Genomic DNA, 20,757 nt, shown 5'->3' with positions numbered 1-20,757 from the left:
TAGTGTATTATAGATATAAATAATACATATAAAATAATATTTATTTTATTTTTCTAATATTACATATAATAATATATTTTATATATACAATATTATATGTATGTATAATTCGATTATAAAAAAAATTAACATTAATTTTTGAGAATCAAAGAAGACTCACAGGTTTGTCCTCATTTACATGAGCAGTAGCTGCGTATCGTGTCGATTAAAAAATAAAGTAATGATATAGTCGTTAAAGCATTACGGCCGCGCATATAAAATTCGAATAATCTCATAAATTATTATAAATTGGGATCGCAATAAGTGATTCCTAGCCCGACAACAAAGTTGCAACGAAAATTATCTCCCTTACGCGCAGCGTAAAGCGCACCTGCTTCTTTCTTGCACGCACCACACAGTGCGCACCGTCTTGCGCGATAAGAGAATCCAATTTAAACGACAGTCTTATAATTTTATGTGGAGCGAACAAGCAATAAAATTCATTTTTGCTGAAGCTCGATCGAGCGAGTGTGCTCGTGCCCTATAGTTAGCCAGATAGAATCATCAAAATTCAAAAGTTATATGATAATTTTAATCGTGCAGGCACACGCTCATTAACGTCTGCGGCATAATAATAATAATAATAATAATAATAATAATAATAATAATAATGTAGCGGGTAACAAGATAATAATATATAGCAACACTGTATCCGGTAGAATGTGTTGTCAGAGCTTTTCCTGTCGATAGTGTCTATTATATTGAACAAAGATTATGTGACAATTGTTCTTTTATTCTCTCACATCATTATTTTTATAAATATATGTTATTATATTCTGAGCATTTAAATGTTATATATATTATAATTGAAATATGATTTGTTGAAAACTCACACGGAGAAAAATATAAATTTGCATTGCATTGTTTTTCAAGACGAATTTTACGTGATTCTTGCGATAAATATTTCGGTTAACGCGGAATTAGGACACGAGCTCACTTAGTGCTCATTAATAATGCGATTATTAGGCGCGGTGCCAGCGAGGCTTTAACTATTTAGATCTTAACCTAATTGGCATGTAACAATCAGCTGTGTTCCGCGAGCCTTTACTGCATTTATCTTCTTCCTGGTGATGCCATAATTCCGCTCTATTTTTATTTTTACGTGAAGATCACGCTCGTTGAATTTTTATTTTTCGTCAACAACTTTGACTTGTTGATACGAACGCGTGTATCGAAATACATAAATATTACATTCGATAACTTTTATTGGAGAACTTGAAAGAAGGCTATGCCTTTTATGAAATAATTTAATTGTCATTTAATTATCATCATTAATTTAGAAAAGTCTTTTCTTATATTTTTTTAAATTTTTTTATAGTAACAGCTAAATTAATAACTAGCTCGCACAACAGAATAAAGTTACAAATTGTCATTGAGTGACAATAGAGATATAGGAAGTGTTTCTAATGATAATATTTTTCGAATGATAATACGATCTCGATAGATATTATTTATTAATTAATATACATTGTTAATAGACATTGTTTTATTAAATAATATTATTTCTTTTTATTTAAGATACGATATTTTATTTTTTGAGAGAAAAAAATAAACGGCGAAATATGGCGAAAGCAACGTGATGGAAAGGAGTTCGCGCATGATATATTCGCGTGGGTGGTAAGTTGAAACAGAATTTATGGATCAATGTTTTTAACGGTAGAGGCGAAAGGCAGGGCATACAGCAAGGAGAGGACAGGTAACATAAATCGCTCTTGGAAACTTTCATTGGACATAATTGGATCGTAGCCAATCGCGGCCGACTCGTCATCTCGACGGGCGAAAGTATTCTCTCCGTCAAAACTGAACGGTCGCCAAATGATGGACTTTCCGCGATTGAAAGTCTACAGGACAGGACGTCTCTCAGGAAGAGACGCGTGAAATCAGGACAAGCAATTTATGAAACGAAGAGAAAGGATATCGGCGATCGGGGAAACGGGCTGGTGTGCGATCAAGATCGATATCTTTCCTCGCGAATTAGATGTCGACGCGTTTCCGGCTGATGTTGCGATCGCCGTTAGCTATTCTCTCGCTGTCCTATCGATATAACGCGTCTTTTCTTCTCGCTGTTATTTTCTAATAAGATTAAAGAGAGCCGGTTATGTCGACGTGTGTACAGTCAGCACTGTAACAAACAGAGTGTAGCGTTTCCAATAATAACGATTGCAATATAACTAGACCACGGTCTAAGAGTGTAACGCTAAGCTATGAGGTTAAGCTGTTTTGAAATATCGAACAACCGGATAATTGCAATGACAGGTGGCTTTGCAAGTAAGATTAGAATTTTTATTCGTGAATTTTGTAAGTAAACGGTTATTGCTTGGCAGTTTGCATTGATTATCGAATGGATCAAGCAGTTCTGTAATTTTTATTTTTCAATAGATCCAAATGCAAATAAATATAAATATAAAATTTAAAAATTTATTTTTTGAATAATATGAAAAGAGAAAAATATAGTCATAAATATAATATATAAGAATATTTATGTAAAACGCAATAATCGACAATTTCAATAAACGAGTATTAAAAATGAGTATAAAAATCTCATAAAGTAATATTAACGTCTCTTTTTCAGATCACGTCGAAGCTTGTCGAATTTTTAATTTGCAAATTTATTAAGATTTCGCAGCCTATAGACATCATAAATGCGTTTCCAATCTCGTATCATTCGTCTAATAATCGGTTGATCGAATTACGAATCGCGTTGCAAGACGACTTGCACTAGTGCGAATGCAATGACGACGATTTGCATACAATCGCCTTGCACGACTTGACGTAGCATTTCTCGCAGTTTTAAACGCTACGTTTATGTCATGGATCAACTTCCTGAAGCCAGTGACATTTATTGCGCTAACTCATAGGATACAATGATTAGTCCCCTTTCAATCCCGAATTATTATTCTTCTTACGAAAATATCTGAGAAATTTATGCATGTTTCGTACATAAATGTTGTAAGATTGTATGTTTATGTATCATAACTAAAGAAAGAAATAAAATATATTTATTATTATCGATATCGGAAAGGAATTTTGCCTTATATTTGAGCATGGTCTTAAATTTTAGGCACATATATATATATATAAAATTCTAAGAATTAATTAATTAATATAATAAATGGCATACCTTTAATATATAAAATAAAATAAGTTTTCGAAAGAGTTCTCTCTCGGTAGTTACAAAGATAGCTATCGAAATTATAGCGGGGCCCAAATTGAACGTTACCTACATCGTAATAGATTTGAGTATCCCCCTTTTTTTTTCAAGATTGACCGTATCTTGACGGAGTTCACGTTCGGGGACCGTTACGCGAAGAAATGGCTATAAATCTGCTGGGTCGACATTGATTGCGTCCATAAATCGATCGACTTATTAAATCAATTAAATCGATTTATTAATTTTGACGCAGAAATCGCGCGGCACTGGCCACCATTTCTCCAGGGTGATTGATTTATCGGCCTTAATCAATTTCCACGCCGAAAGTTCCGCATGAATAAGTAATTTTTCTCCCTGCGTGGTCCACGGCTATTAGCACTCGTCCGAATACGGATATTATCCGGACGACTTTCGGCATCGTGATACAGAGCGTACTGCATTTTTCAAACATGAGAATCTCTCAAATGGTAGAAGAATTGTTACATTAATCTTCGAACACATAGCTTCGTAATGAAAAACAAGGACTGCAAGAATTGTTATCAGCGATTTTGATAAATTTAAAAAGTAGCTTAACGATTTACTTCGTCAAAAAAAAAAAAAAAAAATAATAATAAACGCGTGCATTCTGCAACAATTTGCTGTGCAACGATATCTAGATAATTATGAAGCAATGGATACGCAGGTATGATGCTGCATCAAAAATCACGTTGTCATATTTTTAAATAATTTTAATATTTTTTTCGTAGGTGTTTTTTTCCAAAGTTTGATGGATTGTATAATATTATTGTGTGGTCTAGCCGTAGATATTATCTTCTGATTTTATCGATGATCCCCGGACTATGTTTACACATATTATGCTTGTACATCTTAGTCACGATCTTTTATTGTCGCGAGATAACAACGGTATATAAAGCGCGGCAGCACCGATCGTATTCGAGGGTCTCGGCAATACATGTCGATGACTATCTGAATAGCACTCGACTGTCTTTGAGTGCTCCAATTTGTTTACTGACATGCGCGAGTATCACCTTGATAAAGACCTCCCGTCAGGATTAAGTGGCATTCAAAATTCTTAAGTCGCTTTCAATTTACGGATGGAGATTCATAGTCCTTTTTTCGGAACGCGTTTACAAAAATGATTTAGATTAAATCTTGACACATTAACATTTAATTTTTGATATGTTTGCATTAATGTTTTTGTAAAAATAATTTATATTATTACTTTTTTCGTAGATTTGAAAGTGTTCGGCTCCTAAGATTATCCTAATATTTTCATGCTTAAAAAATTGATTTTGATGATTTTCATTATTGAGAGAATGAATAATAATCAATGAATATATCACCCTACGATCACTGATGACATATCAAATTTAAGAAAATCAATATTGTAATAATCGGTAATTGCTAGATATATTATCTTCTTTATTTTAAAAATTATTGACATGATAATTAAAAAGCATTGTCATGAATAAAGGCACACATATCATTACAAATGAACATAATGATATTTTTACAAATGCCTTTTATTCAAAATTTGTTTTAATATGGAAAATTGCAAACTAAGGATATTATGCCTTTGGAATTAACGATTGCTGTGGATGTACCTTTATTCCTCGGACTCTGCCAACTCTGCGGGATGCCATGCCTCGAGTCAAACATTCCTGACACTTTGAAGTGACTGTCGGAACCAGAAATGGAAGGAGAAAGAAGGAGAAATAGAAGGAAACCGAGACTTAAACCGAGAAAATATCTAGAGTTCCGTAGTGATGAAAAGACACGTTCGTCATTGCCGCCCGATATTTGCGTACCATTGTCCAAAATCAACATCACGTAATAACGCGTTGGCCAAATGTAACGTAGAGTTCAGGTTCGCCAATTGGTATTCCCGCTTGGTACTAAAATAAGATTCGCGCGATGGTTTAATAAGCTACTATTTTACCTAGTAATGCATGATTTTAGTTATATTTTTTTCGTTCGCTATATTATTGCAGTAGCAAATTAGCGTCGTTTCACGCTCTGCGTGTTGAAAATATTTCGCGTGACGGAGGATGAATCTTACATGAGAACGCAATGCGGAAATTTCAAGAGGACCTCCGCTCTGGTTTCTCTCCACACGTCACTTTAGCCAGCGTATTCCTTGATTCCCTTAGTAAACTTCTTATAAGATTGTGGCATTTTGATGTCGAAATAACATTAAGAAATAACGGCTCTTCAGAAATACCACGCAACAATGAACATATATTTATCTTTGTGAAATATTTTTGACCTCACAATGCGAATCTTGTTAAATTTTTTATCAAAATAATGTTAAAATAAAATAAATGTCTGCTTCGTATTTTTTACATATAAAATTTTCATGAAATTTGGTTCAAGATATGTCAATTGAAAATAGATTTTAATATAATATTATAATTTTTTATTATTATATCATAATTTTTATTTTAAATATAATTAAAATTTTTATAAGATATAATATATCTGAATATTTAAAATCATCAAAATATTCAAATATTTTATTGCTTACATAAATAATGAAATTTTGATTTCATTGAAGATTATTTCTTTGAAATAATTATTTCAATTGATTAGTTAAAGTTTTTAATAAAAAATATATATTTGTATTCGTAAAAAAATTGAAATATTTTAAATAAGATTAGAATTAATATACAAATGAATTATTACATTTTATACACACATTGACTATTTATAATTTAGTGGAGGAGAAACAGCTTATGTGAATATTTTTATTTCTTATTTTAAATATTATTTTCTGTCCATCTCTGCTTATATGCTACTGTAAAATATACGCATGTAGCAGAGCGTGAAAACTAATTCATGCAGTTTCAGTTTCAGCCGTTAGGCAAGGAAGAATTACGGAGGCAGACGAAGAAATCACGCGAGCAGGATCGACGATGTGCCAGTACGTGCGAAAAGTCGTCTACGATGGCGTCTCGGCCGTTACTGGCCAACGGTTGAGGAAATAAGAATGCATCAGTTGCAATCTGTGACGGAAATAGTAGCCAGACTACAGACGAAGTCTCGTTGTACGATATTTTAAGTGATATCAAGTTATTAATACTACGCGGTAGATATCCTGTGCCTAAATATATTTTTGGCGTGAATCCAAGTCATCTCTGGCCGGTTTTATTGCGAATAGAGGAGGGAGAATAATGTTTTACCCGATAATTGGAAACTGTGTGGATTTCTCGCGTGGCCTCTCGGTGTATCGTACTTGATAGCTTTAATTTGGCCTCTCGTCGATGTGTATAACACGTATCTCGCTTTTTGCAATACATTACATGTTTTAGTTATTTTTCAAAAAACGTAAAGATATTCAAATTGTATTTCAACATGTTGCTCCAAGTTAAATAATATTTTTTTTTGGCGGCCTCTTTTTTATTTTTTTTTTGTCTTTTGTACTTTTTTGCAAAGTATTATTACCATGATTTTATTTCAAAAATTAATAAGTTGATTAAATAAAAATTTATTATTTTTGACACACGAGACAAAATCTATGTATAATGATACATTAAACTACAAATTATGTATTTATTACACAAGCTATATTAAAAATAAGATTGACAATTAAATAAAGAATAACACGAGCTATAATATAAAATTAAATATACATTGATGCATATATTTTTTGCTAAAAGAAAGACATCATACATCTTAACTAAATGCAAAAGCCTACGAACACATCATATCCCTTCATTTACACAATTATTTAAATGATCAATCAGATATTTATCGGAATGCTGATCAATCCTTTGTAATTAAACGAGAGAGAAAGGTTATATCCTGTGAGAAGGAGAAGGTCAATGGTCTATCAAAAGACGGTCGAAGAACCCTCTTGCGACAGCTTAGGTGGTGGGAGGGTTGGTAGTTAGTAGCCGAAGAAGCATCTGTTAGCGCCAGGCATTCACATGTAAATCAAGCACCACTAAGAAAAATAAACAATTGGAAACAAGCGTTCAAGACGAACCTGACGTACGGGAAGATGCGCAAGCAAGTTTCTGCTTGGAAAAAAGGACAAGACGAGGAAGATCCGACGTTGAGTATAACACTTTAGAGAAAAGGGTGCGTATGAATTAAAATGTTTGCAACATCATTGTCATTCGATCCATCTGATTTCTTTGAATCGTTTCCATATCGAAAAAGTCGTATCATAGTAATGTCAGTCTGTTATCTAAGATGTTGCATTTCTTTTGTTTTGCAAAAGACAATTTATTGGATTTATATTCGGCGATGATTTCGAGTAACGCTAAATGTTTTATTATACGTGCATGAATATCGGTCAAGTTGAATAATTTCCAATCCGCGGTTTGGATGCTTTTCAACACGACATTATACGAGACTTATTATAAAGGTACTTGAAGGAATCTGTACCATAGTACTCGATTTAAGAATTTGTAATCACTTTTTCTCACGTAAAAATTTGAATTTGAAATAAGTTTCTTGAGTATTTTATTATTATAGATTGTACTAGTAAATTGAAATACTCATATTTTATTGTGTCAAGAGCAATCTCGATAGCTTAATAACCAAGTCACGTAGCAAATAGCAGTCGAGGAAAAAGATTAAACGCTCGCCGAAATCGGACTCTAATTACCTGAAGAGTAAGGTCACCGCATTAAACTACCTCTCTACAACCGCGCATATATCGGGGGGGTTCGGTGAACCCACATGCTATCAATCTTGAGACGTAATCGTCGACGTTTCATTAGAGCGGCACAATGTAGCTGCGCGTGAACAATTTTCGTTCGCGTTCTTCTCTCTCGTACAAATATAACGGAGCGGCACTTAATTCACACACAACATAATTCGTATCCTCCTAATTTCGACTTCTCATTATTTATTCTTGCCGTGTTTCCAAATAAAGCGCAGCATGCCGTCCGCACTTCCCGTATAGTTTGGCGGCAATTTTGTATTTTCTCTCATTAAATCGACATCATTATTGGGAAGGAAAGAGAGAGAGAGAGAGAGAGAGCAAGCACTTTAAAAAAGCAAAAAAAAAAGCGAGAGGAAAAGATAGATCGAGTTGGTAATTGCAGGTGTAATATGTCCTTCGTTACGGACAATTTATTCGTTTCTTAGATTGCGATCTGCTCGAATACTTCAGGTCTTATCTTCGTTCCAGCTTGCTTTTACGCTTTTTCCTTGTTTAGCGCTTCGATATTGAGGCCGATTGCGTTGCGACAAACAAATTGATATTACATATATAGTAGCCAAGAAACAGCTGGTCTTTACACCTTCATGTTCTTCTCATGCGATTGTATTTTAATAACACTAAATCTTTGTTACTTGTAGATAATTTTAAAGATTTTTTATTCATCTGTCGGATAAATTTCGATAAAATGAAAAGTTGTAGTTTATAGATAATTATATATATATTTTTCTCTTTAAAATATTATCTTTTGTATATTTTAAGTTATTACTAACTTTGAAGTTTTATAGTAACGTCAACCGCAAGTAAAGGTATCAATTTTGTCGAGTCGCGACTTAATAAAATATCAAGAAGGTCTTTTCTCTTTCACTTTCTTTCTCTTTCTCTCTCTCTCTCTCTCACGGCAAATCCTTTTCATCTAAACTACCGGGTATGAGATTAAAGCGAGTTCATTGAGAATTCTTGAATCACGTTTGCCCCATTCCCGAGAGGCACTTGCGCCCACCAATTACGAGAGAAGCTGCTTTCATCTACGGTTCTTCCCGTACTCTCCTTCCTCATTTCTTCCTTACACCGCGAAGGTCACGAAGATATGCGCTCGAGCTCAGTTATGGGCTTGGGAAACAACAAGAACGAAGGGAGACGACGGTGGGAGGCATCTGGGCATCTGAACTTTGACCTAAACTTCTTCACACCGCGACCCGGGAAAGGGAGAGATCGTATATTATTTTCTTTTTTATTAATCCCGCGTGAAAAGTCAACAATTATTGTAATCGAGAACATTTTAAACATAAGTTTCATTTTGGAACTTTGTAACATTACGCTATACTTTGTTTATTACGTTATTATAAGGCTGCGAAAATCCATTCATTAAGGCTCTCAAATTTTCAAGTAAGTGTATAAAATTTATACGTTTTTTTTTTTCGAGCCAAATTTGATTCCAATATTTGCAAAAATATCAAACATTGTACGTGTGTGTGTGTTTATGTGTGTACTTATGTGTAGAGAATATTTTGAAGAAGTTACTATGTATAAAACTTGGCATAAATATCGGTATAAATATAAATATCAGTTATAAGCGATGAAGAGAGTGGAGTGGAGATGGAAAATGACGTTGACCTAATTTCAGATTAGTAACTGTCGCACGAAGAGAGAGAGAGAGAGAGAGAGAGAGAGAGAGAGAGAGAGAGGGAGTGTTTCATTTGATTTGTGTCACAGCACCACGAAGACAAGTTGTCCAAACAGTTCAGCTTTTGCTATGTTGTAGATCGCATCTTAATTAGGGTATAAACTCAATAACTTGGCTCGATATTAACGAGAATTACTATATATTAACAGAATGCTAATTATAAATCCAATGTTATTAGTTAATATATATTTTTCATTAAGCATTTTGCTAAAGACATATTTTTATAAAAATTTTAGATATTAGAATATTATAGGGTATTTTAGTAAGTTTACAGTTTTATGAAGTGTGTCATGTTACATATTTGTTTTATTTTTGCCATTCGAAATATTAACATATATTTATTGTTTTTATTATAAGATTTTATCGACATTCGTGTCAAGTAAATTAATTGCCTAATAGATTTACACAAGAAATTTATCTAATAATCGGCCATTACAAGTTTATGAATCATAAAAATAACATTTAAGAACATTTAATTTGCATATAAATGCAAAAAGAAAAAAAAACTGCTAAAAAATGCATATTTTATTTTGGGTTATTCATTCTCATGAACAACTTTCTTACACATGCATCCATCAAACTCATATAATAAAAAACAATCAATTTTTCTCTGGAAAGCCGTCTTAAACATTAATTTTTACAGTCGAAGGAAATCGTGGGTGTATGAAAGAAACGAGGAGCAGCGCGGGGAGAGATGGGAGGAGAAGGACGAAGGTGGGGGCGAGTATGTGCGCTTTTGCCCGTTACGAGAGAACGTGCGCCGGCTTTCGTGCCACGCCGAGATAAGTGGTGTATGATTTGGCGATGATTGATGGGGTCGTAGGTCAAAGTGATCAGCGGCGCTCCGGGCGCCTCGGCTCACCTGACTCCTCGGCGCGGATCTGGAAAGTCTGGAATACTGGGGGTTCTCCTGGCTTCTCCCGTGTAATACGCCTTAAGTCTTTAACCCTCTTTTGTCTCCCTCACGCGGGTTTTTATTGTTTTGATGCTGAATATCGGCATAAATTTAAATGCATCGGTAAAATTTCAGTGATATCGAGCGAGTATAAAATATATCAATATGATAAAAAAATAAATTATATCATTTATAGATAATAAAGGAAAATATTGCGGATATGTATTTATATGTGTTTATCGTAATATATTCAAAGAGTTAATTATTTATTGATATTTGTAATAAAGGATAGGATTCGATAAAATGATGTTCGATACATCTTCGACGCCGCTGAACAGTTTTATTCGCCTCTAATGCGAGTTGTTTACGCATATTGACGAGAGAAATGACCTCCCAGCGAGAGAACAAGCAGAATAGAGGCTTATTTTCTATGAATTTTTTTTCGGTTCGGTGCGTTACGAAGCCTGCGCGAGCAATGTCGACCATCACATTAATTCGGGATAATCAATTTGGGCCTAATTGAGGATTACGATGAACCGCTCAGGGACCTCTCGAAACCTATTTTTCCTCGTCTCTTCCTCACCGTCGGAATGCAGACGACCGCGGCGTTAATAGATTAATTTATTATGTTAAAACCCTCAAAGACACCGCTCGATTTCGTAGCTCGACGACATATTATTATCGTGTCACGGCCATCGTTAAAAGAACTCCACGAAGAACTGCGAAACTTCCATCGATGGAATGTTAATTTCGTCGCGACGCATGTGTTCAGGTATGCATACGTAGTGCGGGAGACATCAGATTTATTTTATATATTCTTGTTTCAAAATTATAATTTTTTTCAAGAGATACAAATATATAACAGTAATTCTGATATTAATACACACAAATGATGATAATTAATAATATTAATTATAAATATTGAAGTGTTATTCAATATTAATAATAAAATAACATATGTAATTTTTTATGTTAATATTATTAAAAACCATGCGTAATAATATATCGTAAATGTTATTATGGATTAAAGGATGAACGAAATATAAAAAATAATTAAAATTGATATGTAATAATTAAAGATCCACATATAATCAAGAATAAGAATACATATTCACAATAAGAAGCACAACCAATAATTATTTTCCTAATTTATTGACATATTCAAATAACAATACATAATGAAATATATATTCACATTGTTTTCAGATTTAATGTATTTTTTTTCGCAATATTTTGAAATAATTTAAAATTTTTATTTCTTTGTCGCTTATATCATGATTTATTAATGGCTTATAAAATAGTACAAGATGTCCAAGACTATCTTTCTTTCAGATATCAATTATTATGCTACTTTTCGTGTGTTTATCAGAGGCGCGTGAAAGCTTCCGCGAAAGCTCGATTTATATGTAGCGCATTTCTCTCTCCCATGATCCCCGAGAGAAATCGCGAGAGACCCTTAACTCTCAACACCATAAATTCAAGCCGTGTAGCGTCATTAGCACCGAATAACGAGGCTTGTGTTATGGTTGCTCCAGCTGGAGTCCCGATCGCCGGTTCGAAATAACGAAAACGACTCAACCACGTCACATTCCTGGAGATCCCGAAATAAAAGCCTCCTAAATGCGGCTCATTTGCACGGAGATTCCGGTATACGTCATGCAAAAATTTGTTATTATTTTCATAATTTTCTCATATATTTACAATCGTTTATTACAATTTTTGAAAATTGTATATAAAACATTATTTAAATAATTACTCGAACACATTTATACATATCGTATACTGATGCACTTTTTATGGAAAATCATTTTACATTACTATCACAAACTTTTTTAATAATAAAATCTTGTCTAATTCTAAGATAAGCATCTTTGAAAAAAAAAAATATGTGTGTATATATACATATTTTCAAAAAATGTGAATGTTGTTATCGAATCCTATCCTTTATTACCTTGTATAATAAGATAGGTGACTCATGTTTATATAAAAACATTGCTTGTGATTTCGCGAAATTTATTTTCACTCTTTGGCTTTCGCAAGTATATTATTTTATATGTTATATTTTACATAATTTAAAACTAGATCAAACCACATGTTCGTAGCTGTCTTCCTTCTCTTCTGTCGTTCTCTTTGCTGAAGCTTTCGCCCTTTTTATGTACAGTCAAGTTGGGAGAGACTGAAAATTTATCGATGATTAAAATGCAGCAAGAAGCTAATTTTGAGATAAATAGAAAATTAGTAATGTTGCTAAAAGAAATAATTTTTTGCTTTCCATATCTATTTAATTCAATAAAAATTATATTTGGAGAAAATTATTTATAATAATGTTTATACATATATAAATAAAATAATAATAGTAATTAATAACTAAGATAAAACAGCTGAAATATATGAGCATAATGCGCGCTGTATAGTAATTGTTTGTGAAAATGTGTATGCGTTTTTAAGGCTGTCTGTCATATGTCTAGATAAGCAAAAATACTTTAATGTAGAGATCGTGCATGTTAGAACGCGAAGGACGATGATGCAGCAAGAATGAGTCGATCCCGTCTCGTCATCTATTCATATCGATCTATGACATGACAAGAGTTCTATGGAAATTTATTTATCTTATGATCGTCGGCGAGTGACAACACCCACGTACTCACGTACTCCTTTATTTATGCCCGTAGTAGCTGCGCGTTTGTAATGCATAATGCACTTTCTTATCGCACAGAACATCGCTTTGTAAGCTTTGACAACAGTTTCTCTCACGCTCTTATAACAATTAAAAAGGTAAAATTATCATTATATATTCTAATTATTTTTAACTTTAATTTTAATCTACAAACACAATGGGGGGATGATTAATCCAATGATTAATTGGAAAAACAAGTTATGGAAAAACATTTTTATTATGCTAACGATTCTTCTGTTTGCGACTAACAAAATTACGGATACGAAGAGTAATTTGGATTTAATTTGAGAGAAATTTCTCGATTGGTTTAACGACGGCAATAATCAAGAAGAGACTCGCGTTGCGCTCATTATATCGATGCTCCATATTTGTCCGCCTTCATCAAGTACACAGATTGCGACACCGAAATCGTGCAATTACCCGCTCATAAACGAGAGACAGTAAAGAAAATTATGCGCCTGGTCAATAAAAAGCACTGTCAATGACACACGACCGCCGACAAAAAGCGTTAATGGTCCCCGCGCAAGACCCGCAAGCGTAATAATACAGGGTGTTCGTCATTATTAGGAGCAAACACGAGAAGCTCCAAGCTTGGCGATGAGATCAAAAAGTAACTCGGTCAATCGCTACTTGAGGATTCTTGTACGAAATAAAAATGATATTTTAAACATCTTTATTGCATTTTTTATAGCATTATTACCGTCCATTTCTCCTCGAGAAAACGTCGACTTGTATTTTTCTACTTTGAAGAATTTGGATAATTTACGAATTTTATTAGCAACCATTAACTTTATTAATTTCTTAATTGGAAAATAATTAACAATGTTATTACAAGCTATCCAGTTCTATCTGATTATTAAAAAATATATGATGTTAAATTAATGATAAGAGGGAAAATATTTTAAATAAAAAAATTATCATTAAATTGAAGTTATAATTAGTGCTACAATGATTATCAATTGGAATAATAATAATATTATTTTGTCAGTAAAAAGCTAATTAAAGCAAAAGACAGGTAAATAAAAAAAAATTACATTAGTCGTAGTTGTGTGAATTGAAAATAAAATTTAACGTTTAAATTGAAACGACAGAGTATTTCGCGATGTCTCTTCTTGTGTCGGGCCCGATAATCGTTTATGCAGGCTTGATTTCCACATCGTTGTTAAAATCTCTCGCTCGCTCATCCAATTAATTGTGCGCGAAATACTTTGGCGATCAATGTGCGCGATGGCATACCGCGAATGGTGAACAGTCGCGGGTTGTTTTCCACATCGAAGGCTATTACGTGCTTACCGGCTTATACCGATCGCGGCAAAGATTATGCCGAGACGCTTTTGCCATCTCGAGTCGGCACTCACGGACTGCCATTGCAGATCGATGATAACTGCATATGCGGATTCCGTCAGAATTAATTAAGCAAGAATCAGTGAAATCTTACAGGAGAGTGCAAAAGGAAATGGGGATGAAGTAATTTTTATTCATATAAAAGCTGGCATAGAAACCGCTGCAATCTCTCGATTAATTTACATTTTGATTTCATAGATATGTAAAGATATTCATTTTATGGAATGCGTCATTTCGTATAAAAGCACGCGAAATTACAATGAAATCATGTTTTGATGCAGTTAGAGTCTATAATTATATTGCATATAAGTAAAGCACGCGCTATCAGTCAGTAGCTTCGAGAAATTAGCTTTCTTTACATTAAGACACCATCGTGTGGAAGCGCCTTAAGAGGGACAGACAGCACTCCGGCAGGTCAACAGAGCATATTTTGCATTCGCTGGGCATAAGCAGCATTAACTCCAAGAATAGTGCTAGCGTGGGCGGCTCTCCCACATGCCTTCTTACGCATTATACGCACTTTATATTGAAAGAAGCATACTTGATAAAAACAGGTAAGACACTCTACCGTAAAACAGAAAGGAACATGGATTCATGGCTTGTCTTACAAGAGAATCCTGTAAATTACTAACTAGCATCGTATTTTAAAATTAGAACAACCAATGATATCAGATGATCTAGAAATATCTTGTCACGAAATGTTAAAATTCTTTTGCTAAAGTATATCTTGAAAAATTAAAATAGAGAAGATAGAGAGAAAAAATTATTCTCTGTATCTATACACATAATTTCTTTGCATTTTTTTCGTGTCAGAAAATGACATATTTTCTTAATTTATTTCAATATATTTGAATATAATACTTTTACGAGAAAATTAGAAAAATATAATAAAAGATTCATATTTTTTACCTCAATTATTAAAGATAGAAATTATTACAATAATAAAGGAATCTTCACGATCAGTTTTTTCTGCAAAAATGTCCAGCAGAAAAATAATTAAAGAGCGATTACAGAATTAAAAATTACTGTGTAATTATAATCATAATATATCTACATTATTATTATAAAAATTTTATATACCAATGAAGGTTTGACCAGGATTAACGTATAAATTGCTCTCTTAATATTGATATTTCTTAAATACGCAACTTAAATTAATCGACGTTTAATAAGCAATCACTTAAGATGTATCAATCATTTTGTAATCGAGGAATACCTTTTTCGTAAACGAAGTGTCGCGCTTTTTTTGGAAAGAAAAGTAGTTCCCCTCGTCATTCTTCGTTAGCTTGTCAGATCGTCGGAGCGGTCGGCCTCGATTAGACCCACAGAATAAATTTCTGCGGAGTGTGGGAGCGAGGCGACCGAGGTCCTCGTCTCCAATTGACCCCACTTTGCTGCAAAACTCAAACGACTACGCGGGCAGATTTCAGTACGTATACGCGGGTGCATGCCTAGATTTTCGCAGATTACGCGCGGATTTCTTGCAGGTGAAGCACCGTAAATCGTGCCAATTAAATGGATTCTTCGAGCGCTTAACTTATCAGAAATTTATTTAAAATACTATGACACATTAACAATAGAGTATATACAAAATAATATCTTCTACATAAATAAAATTATGCAACAAAATTATAAAATTATAAAAATAATGTTATAATGTGAAAGAATTTTGTCATCTCCATTGACGTCATGCAAAAATTAAGATTGTTATCACTATCTTTTCCTCTCCATTCTATAAGATAACAAGTCAGTCTCGTTGCGCGCAAATATAATACTTAAATGGCGTAGTGGGTGGTGGTTTCGTGTGGACAAGTCTTTAAGCGTTAATTGAGACAAGAGCCGCGCGTTGGTGGTCTAAATTCTTCGTTATTCCGGGAAAGCTATTTTAAGAGAGGCGTATCTACGACAATTCGCCAAGTCCAAGGAAACGACGGGTGGACGATGACGTGCATTGATATGTAGGTTTCCACTATTTGCGATATTTTACTTTCTACTATATCTCACGGTTCATCGCGTGTGATCTGACATTCATGTCTTTTATATCTTTTATATATTTATTTCGCTTTTATGTGTTGCATGACAAGCTTAATATTTAAATAGTATTTATTTCTTTGTACGTTATATAAAAAAAACAATTTTGTTAACTTTTAATTTAACAAAATTCTGCAAAAAAAAGAAAAATTAGAATATGTGTTCTCATATATATGCTATCAATTATTTTAATGATTATTTATTGGTAAATTTTATGTCTTTTATATCCTACTTGTAACATATTAAATGCACGTATCAAATGTAATAATAAATATTTTTTATAAAAGCTGCATTAATAGAATCAATAAAAAAATCTATATTAAATAAAAAAATTAATCTTCATTTAAAAAATTTCAAATGTATATCGAAGGATTATTTATTATTTACGATAAATTTGTGCCGATTATTAATTCAATAAATCATAGTTAAATGGATATGCCCTCTTAGAATCGCCGTCTAGAGTTATTAGTGTCAGACGTGTTCAATATCATTTAGATTAATTCGAAATTGTCCAGCTCGGGCACCACTTCTCGATCGTGTCGGACGAAAAATGACGCCCACACGCGCAATGTCGCATCGTGTCTTAAGTGGTTTCAATGAAAAAAGAGCGTGTCCCAGTCCCGGGACCCGAGGTTCCCGACAGTTGCATTATAATTACTACAAATTGAATCGTTTAGCCGCTTTTAAGGTCGTGAGATAGCGCCCAGCAGGAATGGAAACGAATAAATCAGTCGCTGCATCCTTCCTTAATACGTGTGTGTGTGTGTGTGTGTGTATAAAGCAATGAATTTTTCGTAGATTATAATTGCCTTTGCAAAGAATACTTAGTTTATATGGACTGTTGAACGAAATTCGTAATCTGGATTACCTGCGTGTATATTCGAATCACAAAACACCCTTCATTGACAGGATCTCTTTTGGTATATTTTGATGATATTATTTGCATAAAGGGAGAACGAACATATGACAATATCAATCGCAAAAAATCTGATTAGCGAAAACAGAACTGTTAATGTATATCTACATAAATATAAAAGTGAAATGATTAAAATATCTGTAAATATAATAATATCTCACTTATGTATTAAATAAACATTTCTTACGTTTTTGCAATTATTATCCTTACGGAAAATTATTTCTTATAATATTCTATTCAAACAGCAATTTAATACGATTTTATAATAGTCTTTATTTGAAATGTGTTTACTATCACATGTATCTGGTGACGTTGCGCTTTTTGCGCGCGATCGATTTTACTTGGCATAGCTAGAAGAGAATTCACAATGTAAATATTCCTTTCGCTCGCGGCTGTCTCTCTCTCTCTCTCTCTCTCTCTCTCTTTTTCTCTTGCTGAGCGGAGGTGCAGTCATGAATATTCATGCCGGTAATGACGCGGATAATTGTGGTACGCGCGCGGATCTTAAAGAACTCCACACACAAGGAACTATATACCTATTCTCTCTTTCTCTTTCTCATCTCTCTTTCTCCATGCTTGCGCCTTCTTTGCATGCCCTCGGGACGGATGCCCGTGCGCGCGTAACTCGGTGGTTAATTCAACAACCATCGGCGGATTGGAAAACATGATTGCAATCACTCCATGGCACGGAGGTGAAAGAAAGCGAATAGGAGTGAGCGCGCGCGACTCTGGCGGATTATGCGGAAGGAATATTGAAGCGAGCGAGCGAGGGCCGATCTAAGGCAATAAAGATGCCATCATCCACGATTTGTTTCAATATTAACAAACTTCGTAGCTTAATTGACTTCATTCCGCGTACGATCGTAAATTATAGATAGGGAACGGTAGCGGCAGCGGCTTTCATCCAGTCAATTGACCGCGGGAAACTTTAATATTTACGTTTAAATGAATATAAAATTGATATAATAATGAATCAAGAAATTATGAAATATAATTCTATAATTTTAATACGCGAGCAAATTAAAAAGATTTTAAAATTATTGTTCCTATATTATTTTCATAGCGAATTTTATGTGATCGAAAATAAAGGATTTTAAAGATCCTGATAAATGAAACGAATTGGGAAAAAGTGCGAGAATGCAGCACTGCAAAGTGAAACGTTTCAGGCACCCACGCGACCAGCCAGTCCAGATGAACTGTTTGTGTGTTTCAGTAAATTTACGAGCGGGCCGCGGCCTCGCGCCACGGAGTCGTCGTATATTAGCGGCTGAAAGCCAGCAAATGAGATCCGGGAAACATTACAATTACCATCGCAAACAATATTCCGCGGCGCTCGGACCCGAGAAAACGGTTATTTACTGCCCATTATAGTCAAGGGACAACCGAGACGAGAGAAGAAGATACATAACGTGCGCGAACCGCCTCTCGACGACACGCGTCGTAGACAAGAGGGGAAAGAAACTTTGAAAATGCACTTCTCTATAATTCATAGGAAAGAACTTATGGCGTTATAGGAGTAATAAATAGAGAGAGAAAGAGAGAAAGAGATTATTACTACATTAAATATTTTTAAAAGATTATGAATTTTTTTTCAAAAATACATATTTGTTTATACGTATTAAATACTCTCAGTAATATGGTCGTACTTTAAATGTAGATTATCGAAAATATAAATATTTTGTATAAATAAAAAATTTTATTTTAAACATTATTTTTGATGAGAATAATAGAAAAAGAAAAAAAAAGAAACAAAGAAAAATTACAAAATTATCTATTAAATTTGTATCGTATTGATTTATTTTTAAAAAGTTTGCAAACTTTTTTAAAGCAGATATTATATTTTTTAACACAATTAATATTTTTAGAAGAAGAAACTATTGAGAAGAATAAAAAAATTAAGAAAAATAACGAAATACCATGAATTCGCGAATTTATGCTAAATTCTCTGTCATTTTAATATCATGCTGCTGCGGGAATAAATTTCTCCCAAGTTTTGAATCTCCCCTTCTCTCACACATAAACACAAAAACACCGACAAAAGTAATGAATGACATGATACTTCGCGAAACGTCAAATAAATCGTGGACCACGTCGCGGGGTCCTCATGCGAGCGACTATTTGCCGTCGGTTGCCACTTGGCAGTTTAGCACGTGGCACCGACAGTTAAGGAGAATTTTTCTCGAGTTGATCCACCGACTCACGCATTCCATTTGCCGCCTGAAAATAGAAACGCTCCATCAGCCTGTAGATCGTTTCGCAGCGTGCTGTAATACGTCATGCTTAGTCGCGGATTAGAAAAAGCACGTCAATGCAACTGGCTATTACATCGATGGCCAATGCAAACCTCTATAATATATGAATTCACGAGAAAGTTGCAACTATTATATGCAATAAGTAAATAAATGTAAATATACGTAGCGCATATACATGGCTATTCGTTTATTTCAATTTTAATCTATGTCGTAGGAATGACGCAAATCGAATGATGCAATAGAATGTACACGTATTAATTCTTTGGATTATCTGCAGAAAAAATGAAAATAAACTATTCTATTGATTTATTGATTAGTTCACTATTAGAAAACTTTATAAAATCGTACACTAATAATATATATTTAATTTTAAATACTATTTTTATGGAGTAATAATTAAAATAATTATTAAAACAAATTTTGAATTCTCTCTTAATGTAAGTTTAATTTTTTAAAAAGGTTGTGTTTGTTGAGCTTACACTATATAATTTCAAAAAAATTTAAAAATATGTTTATATCATTTATTCACAAAATATATAATTATGTATATTTATATATAAAAATCTGATTTCTTTTCGCTAATTTTTTTCTAATACTTTAATCTCGTAACTAACAGATAAATTAATAAACATCTAACATAACAAGAAAATCTTCTAAAAGATATATACACGATAATTATATATTTTATCAAAAGCAGCAGTTATCATGCACACACATAACTGCAATTATTCCTCTCTTTTCGTTATCTGATAGGACACCATTTAGACACAGAAATTTAGACCGCATTTAAAGCATTTTCTAAGTTTCACGGCAGAATTTATAACATATTTAGCGACCGGTACTGCGATAGAAAATGCGTGAGATAACGTCACGCGATTCGCGGTTGGCGAATACGCACGGCCTCTTATGCACATGTAACCCTCGTCGAAGATTTATACACGGAACATGTCGTTGTCACCATTGTGTGAGCATTAGGTAACACAGTTGGTGTGCTTCATCATCGCCAATATAAAGGAAATAAATAAGGATGAGCTAGGGGAGACCGCAACTGGAAGCTACGCTTGTCCTTTTCATCTTCACTGAAATGAAAATAAGA

General features: G+C 33.6%; 1 protein-coding gene across 1 annotated transcript in view; it reads left to right on the top strand.

Moving 5' to 3' along the window:
• LOC126855512 (uncharacterized) overlaps nucleotides 1-20,757 on the top strand; it is a 179,140-nt gene that overhangs the window by 85,955 nt on the left and 72,428 nt on the right. The window lies entirely within an intron of this gene.

This window comes from Cataglyphis hispanica, chromosome 16, assembly GCF_021464435.1.
Source record: "Cataglyphis hispanica isolate Lineage 1 chromosome 16, ULB_Chis1_1.0, whole genome shotgun sequence".
Taxonomy (NCBI): Eukaryota; Metazoa; Arthropoda; class Insecta; order Hymenoptera; family Formicidae; genus Cataglyphis; species Cataglyphis hispanica.
This window is presented reverse-complemented; position numbering and strand designations above follow the sequence as displayed.